Consider the following 7134-nt stretch of genomic DNA (forward strand, 5'->3'; position numbering starts at 1 on the left):
TATCTCAACAGCTATTGGATGGGTTGCCATGACATTTCGTACAGACACTCATGTTTCCCCACAGCTACTGAGGTTTGTGATCCCCTAACTTTTCCTCCAGGACCACCAGAGAGGTTCACCGTTTTGGTTTTGACTAAAATATCTAGACAACTACTGGACGGATTACTTTGGCATTTGCTACTGATATTCATGGTCCCTAGACGAGGCATTCTTCTAACTTTTGTGAGCACTTAAAGTGAGAGCTAACCCCAAAATACAGCAGTTTCATGTTGGAACTATTTTCTTTCAACCACAGTTCCTTTATAAAACTGCTCACAACAAGGTCTCAGGATTGTAACCGGGTCGGATTTCTGGAAAGAGACATTGCTGTTGAGTTTTTCAAATGTATTTTTTGTCGCTTTGAGCACTACAAGCCAAGTGCCATATTGTCCCCTATCATATATTCCCTGAACTAGGAAATTAACGGCAAAACCATCTAGTTTGATAAACAGCAATACAGGTTTCACTTTGAGGAGAGCCTAACAAACAAATTTCCCCTTGGGGGATGAATACAGTATCTATCTATCTATCTATCTATCTATCTATCTATCTATCTATCTATCTATCTATCTATCTATCTAACAGAGTCGCTAGCATGGCAGCACCCTCTCAGTATTACTTCATATTAATTCATTTTTAACATGGCGACAGCTGGACCGTCGGTTAGCAGCTAACAGAAGGAACAGTGCAAGTAACAGGGCGGCGTTATTGGCAGTAACCATCGTATGAGCGCAGTACAGAGTGATGGTGATTAGCTAGCCAGTGGGGCAACCACACTGGGACTCACATTCACTAACACGGACACGCGGCCGGACCGGCTATGTTAAAAAAGCACAGAGAGGCTCGTATAACAACACACACAGAGGGAGAGTGACAGCATTACCTCTCAGTGCGCCAAAGCGAAATTTTGTATTTTTAAGTCTACTTATTTAAACTTATGAGATAGCATATGTTTATCCTTGTTCATAAAAAACAGAACCTGTTCTTTAGCTGTATGGATGTGTAAGAAACCCACCAAGAAACAGTTAACACACATCCTCATATGCTCATTTTTGTCAATGAATATTTTATTGAAAGTTTCCTGATATGAGTGAAGCTCTCCTGCTGGGTTAATTCATGGATACATCTGATGAATGGCAAACTGTAATCTAGTACAATATGTTAAAGAGAAACCCCGGCTTTTCCCTTTAATCTGTTCCAAAAGTTTCGGAAGCAAACTTTTCATTTGGACAGCTCAAAATCAACAGCTCCGTTGTTGAAGTGAATGAGGCGTTGGCATGGATCTAAATAACATTGAGCTCCCTCTTCTGTTTCAACCCTAACAGCAGGTGTCTTTGGTTTGTACCATTATAGTAACAGTTCATCTCCGTCGCGTTGACATATTAGTGATGCTAAAGAATCACAGTTGCTCTACTGTTTGTCAAGAACGAGGTGTACTTTACAGATGCACGTCCAATCTTTTCAACTTTAAAAAGAAAAAAGAATCCAGATTTTTCTATTTGAACCCAATGCCTGGGTCTGATGGTAATGTTTCCGGCTTTCTCAGGTTTTGGTACGCAACACGGTTGATGTCACCTTCATGATATGTGCCAGGAGGAGGCGTCATCAAGTTCACTGAGAAAACCCAAGACTGACGGGCGAGAGAATATCTAAATTTGAACCATAAATCCGCACACTTAATAGGGTGGTGAAAGCAGATTTAAACGGTATTTTCAGACGAATTAAGTTTGCCTTCCACACATTTCTATATTGTACACCACAGAGTACTAGTGCAGCAAAAAGGCCTCAATGGTAGTAAAATGACACCTTGGAAAAAGTTCCAAGACCTTAAGTTGTTGCCAAAGTAATGCTAACAGCGCACTTCTCCGCAGAAACCCAGTTCGTGTGAGCGAGGAAGTGGGGGAGATGAAAACCGGTCAACTTTGCCTCCTTTTAGGCTTTTTCCATCAGACACAGCTGAAGCCTGGATGAGCTAACTACCTCTTTTCCAGAAGGGAACAGTTGTTGATACTGCTCCAGCTTGGTGCTACAATTGTTTTATCATTAAAAAAAAACCTCAAAATACCCTGTTGCTCCTGGTCTGGTCATGCTTGGGTGCCATGTTGCGATTCACATTTACATTACTTAGCACATTCGTCTTCATGCCCGTAACGTCCAATGCAACACACCTGGCTCATCTAAAGGGGGAAAAGTGTAGATTTCTTTCAGGTCTGCAATGCTGCTGCTCGGGCACATGGTAAAAGCATTATGGCCCAAAGTGCCAGCAGATGTCCATAAAAGAATAAAAAAACAAAAAAAAAAACAAGATGCTGAGCAAAGGGAAGGAGCAGTTTCATGTCTGCATAGCCTGGGGAGGAAAAGTGCACCTCCAGCCCCTGGACAGGATGCCTCAGAGGACACGACGTACCCAGAGTCCTCATTTGTTTCCCTTAATGAAAAATCAGTCTGAGCTGCATGAGCACAGAAGCGAATGTGTTTAGGTTTAACTGTTTGACTGCAGACATGAATCACACTTTTTCAAACACGTCAAGACTCAAAGACTCACATTTCCCAGTCATTTCTACGGAACATTCCCTCACGTATTTGGTCTATATGTAAAGCAGTATAAAGGATTCTTGAGTTAAATTCGTCATTACTATCACTTTCATGGATGACCAGACAGGATTGTTGTCTCCCTCCTGGACTGACTGGAGTAACATGGTCTTGACCTCCATGGTGCAGAGGATTACAGCGTCGTCCTCCTCCTCGAGCATTAGGAGGAAACAAAGGCAACAGATGGCCAAATCAACACACATGGTGGGTTTGGTAATCCCTCCTTCTTTTGCTTCTCCTGCTTGCTGCTGGGGCCAACGTCCCAGCAGGGCCAAAAGCCAACATTCAGACCAGATTTGTGTTCGTTTGGGAGAGGAATCCTGGCGCTGCCAGTCTTTGGGGGTAGTTATTGTCCCTTTACTGAATTACCAATATAAGTTACAATCATGAAAAAGTGTTATTTCAAGCTTTCCAGAGATGTCATGGTAAGTATTTTTGTCATTTAGTTTTATGCAGAGACAAATAGGATTATCCAGATAACTCCTTATTGCAGATGTTCCAGACGTTGTTATCTTGTAACCTCGTAAAATGAAGCAATATCTACTCGTGACCATTAAATGTGCAATGTGTAATACTGAGCCACCTGCTCCAAAGAAATAGGGGGAAGCATTTCATCCCTACTACTGGGTCTATACAATCTAAATGTACCATCATAGTTGGTATAAAAGTTATATAAAAAAGCCAACTACTAACTAACAGCAGGGCAACGTCAAACTTTATAGAAATTGATGAAACTCTGAGAGCCGGTCAAAATAACACTGTTATCTTATGATCTTCACATGTGGTGTCGTCTTCTAGGTTACTTAAGCCATCTGTGTGTGGTGAGAATCACAGAAAGTTTGCTTATTGGACGGGGAGTCGGGGCAGAAGTGGTATTACAAGAAAGTAAGGGCCCCCACTAGTTAGTTATATGCTAAATTCAGTAGATATCTCTACAACACAATACATAGATGTATTTAACATATTGCCAACAATGTAACTTCTTCATATACTGTTGATATTGTTAATTGACTTTTTGATGTTTAAAACTAAAATTCTGGCTATATATTACAGATTACATTTCAAACCCAGGTCATGTGAGAATTAGTTTTCAAAAAATGCCAACATTTATTTATGAACTATTATAAACTGACACATATGTGGGGAAGTGGGAAAGTACGACTCCCAAGAAAACGATGAGTCATATCTCTTCAAAGCTTGAACATTCATTCTGAATCAAAGCCATTTGAGGATAAACAGTCCACAGTTTACAGATGTTGTCAGTATAACTTGTGTTGCCTAAATCCAATCAGTGTTTGACATGTCAGCAAATAGTTTAATCAATAGATGTCAACAAATATACAGAAGCGAAAGGGTTTTGAAGCTGATGAAAACATGGCCACTAGAGCTAAGGTGTGTTTTTATGGAAGTCATTTCTGAAACATTGGTAGAGCCACCAGATAGACATAGGGCAGAGGGAACATAGGGCTGATGGAACATAAACATGAGGAAACATTGGATTGAGGGATCACAGGGCTGAGGGAACAAAGGATTAAGGTAGGGCCGAGGGAACAAAGGGTTGAGGGAACAAAGGGTTGAGGGAACATTGGGTTGAGGGAACATTGGGCTGAGAAAACATAGACATGCTCCATAAAAAAAGGCTCTCTCTTAGTAGCTACTTAATGTGCATGATATTAAATAATTTCTTTGGTACACTTTTCTTATATCTCTGCATTAGTGTCTGTCTTTCTGTCTCTCTGACTGCCGTTCTTCACCTCTCTGTCTCCACTCAGGCATTGCCAAGGGGGAGGGGTGACCCAGACTTTGGACTGACTGGTTCCAGATGAATCTTATTGTCCGGACTCATCAGAAAAGTGTATTTCAGGAGACATATACTACAGCCCAGTATCCATTTGCTCTGTGTAGATCAAAGGGGCCAACACTGAGGTTAAAGGTCACATCTTCACTGGCTCCACTGTTGCAATGAATGTTTGATGATGTATTCCTGGAGGTCACTTTTTCTGGATAAAAGTAGATAAAAGTATCCACCTCAGGTTCATATTAGCACTTCTTTTCTTATACACATCTAGTACAAATGCCAAAAACACTCTGTATACCAATCCAAAGCCAGGCCGGTCTCTTACAGTTGCCTGGCTACACGAGAGGACATTCCAGTGGGTTGGACCCGAAATACTTCCACATTGTTCCGGGAAAGTCCCAATTAAAAGGTTTTGCTGGTGGATTTTTTTTTCAAGAAAATCTCCTGACATGCTAATCAGGCCACAACAACCTCAACATAGTTGTCACCGCTGGGTGACATCAGATGTGTCCACAGAGGACAGAATGTGTTGTAAAAAAAAAGAAAATTCTATTCTCTCTGCTGCACGACAGAAACAGACATTTAAATGCTGACACATCAATTTACTCTCAGGGTAGTCTACTCAGCATTAATCGACTGATTTCTTTGCCAAAATGAAAAAAAATGAAGAAAAGAGAGCCAAGAAGTCAGAAAGATGTACAGCCTGGAGCGGCTCCACAGATAATGAATAGGAAACTCTTTTATGAATTCATCATGCTAATTTATGAGCCAGCATCATGTTGTTCTTGTGATAATGGTACCTCAAGTACAACTTTCAGGTACCAGCACTTACGTATTTCCATTTTCTGCAACTAGATACTTCTACACATTTCAGAGGAAAATATTGCACGTTTTACTCCACTCCATTTATTTGTTAACATTGGAGTGCATTTAAAGTGCTTAGAGCATATTCACAATGTAATTCTTGTGGCTTTGTTTGCTCTTACACAGTTGGTAGCTGGGAGGAAAATATGTAATAAATCCTAGTATTTAACAGATGTCTACAAGGGCTGTAAATGTATACATGTGTCTATGTGTGTTTTTCTTTAAAATGATGACATCTTATCTTTGCCACAGGCCCAAACAGGTAATTCATTTTTTTTGTGCGTCACATGGCACAGTCTTGCTGCAGAAGTGAAGAGAGATTGTGAAATCCAAACATCTTTAGATAGCAAGCACGAGGTAGCTGTGGAAATTACAGGGGAAGCTGGGTAAATAAAGAGAACAGCTCAGGCTTGGATCAGACAAATACAAGGCCTGTAAACTATTATTCCAGGACACAAAATTCTGCTGTTACATCCGGACCACAGTCTCTAATTGAGCAAGACAAAAGCACTGCTGTGTCATCGCATGGAAACTGCAGCGGTGGTAATTCTAATCTGGGCACTTCTGTATCTATATAAAGCTGTCATCAATGCTCTTTCACCTTCGTTATTTAAAAATACATTCATACTCCAGACACATTTGTTTTCCATATTTGAAAATGAATCAGGCTTCAAAAAGAATATTTTGTTTCCAATATAATCACATCTAGGATTTTGCGCCATCTAGTGCTAAGGTTGCAGATCGCAACCCGACTGAAACTTTCTTTTGTGTGCCATCCGCGTTGGAGAACTATGGTGGCTGACGCAAAAAAGCAAATGGCCTTATCTAGAGCCAGTGTTTGGTTTGTCCATTCTGGACTAAGATGGCGGTGCAACATAGCGGACTTCATGAAGAAGACCTGCTCGACGGCTCATTCTGAGGGAACAAAAACCCAAATTCCTCCAGAAAGGGTTACAGTACATGTATATAGGATCACATTCATGTTGAGTTGAGATGATTCATGTAGTAAAGTGTTTCAGCAAATAAGAGCACAAGTAATTGTTCTAGCAACAACTGCTGAGACTGCTGACAACAGAAAAGATTTGAACTTGTGGAAAGTTCAGCTCACATCCTGCAACCTGAAGGCTTCTGAGCAGCTGCCAGAGATTGCTCATCTAATGAGCTGTTGAGGAGATGAAGTGTTGCACGAACGCGACTACCGACCTGAGTTCAAAGGATATTCCATCCAAAATTTGCTTTTTGGATGTAGATTACTAGGCTTGAAACTGTAACCCTAGTTGACCATGTATGAAAGAGGTGATGGGAATAAAAACACAGGAAGAAAAGAAGGATTTTAAGACAGCGTTTTGTAAAGAGCAAAGTACAGTGACTACAAGAGGAAAATATGGAGGATGAGAGAGAAAGATGCAAGTTACTTCTTGCAAATATGAAATATACAGTAGGGAGTGACTGTCATTCATTTTGACTGGAGATGAGAGGTAATTTCACTGTTTGTGAGCCAGGTGGATATCATCAAGCTATAATGATATCCTCCTTCTTAACAGTATCCTTTGACTTGTAATGTTGGAGTAATATCTAAATATATGCTTTAGAGTGCAAACCCTTCCTTCACTTAACTGGATGATCACGGGCGCTGCCTCCAATTTTAAAGTTGTAAAAACATGTTCTTCCGAACTAATCACCAAAATCAGTGTCTCAATAAATATGGCAAGATTTTGTCAAGTCGTGTCATTGTTAAGACATTCTCCATGGTTAGATGATCTGATCCGTATCAGGCCGAGCTCAAATGATTCTCAGAGGATGTTTCCCAATCCTAAATATCATGATGAAAACTCAACTTG

The sequence above is a fragment of the Anarrhichthys ocellatus genome, unplaced genomic scaffold (genome assembly GCF_004355925.1).
Source record: "Anarrhichthys ocellatus isolate YVR2014 unplaced genomic scaffold, GSC_Weel_1.0 scaffold2, whole genome shotgun sequence".
NCBI classification, from domain to species: domain Eukaryota; kingdom Metazoa; phylum Chordata; class Actinopteri; order Perciformes; family Anarhichadidae; genus Anarrhichthys; species Anarrhichthys ocellatus.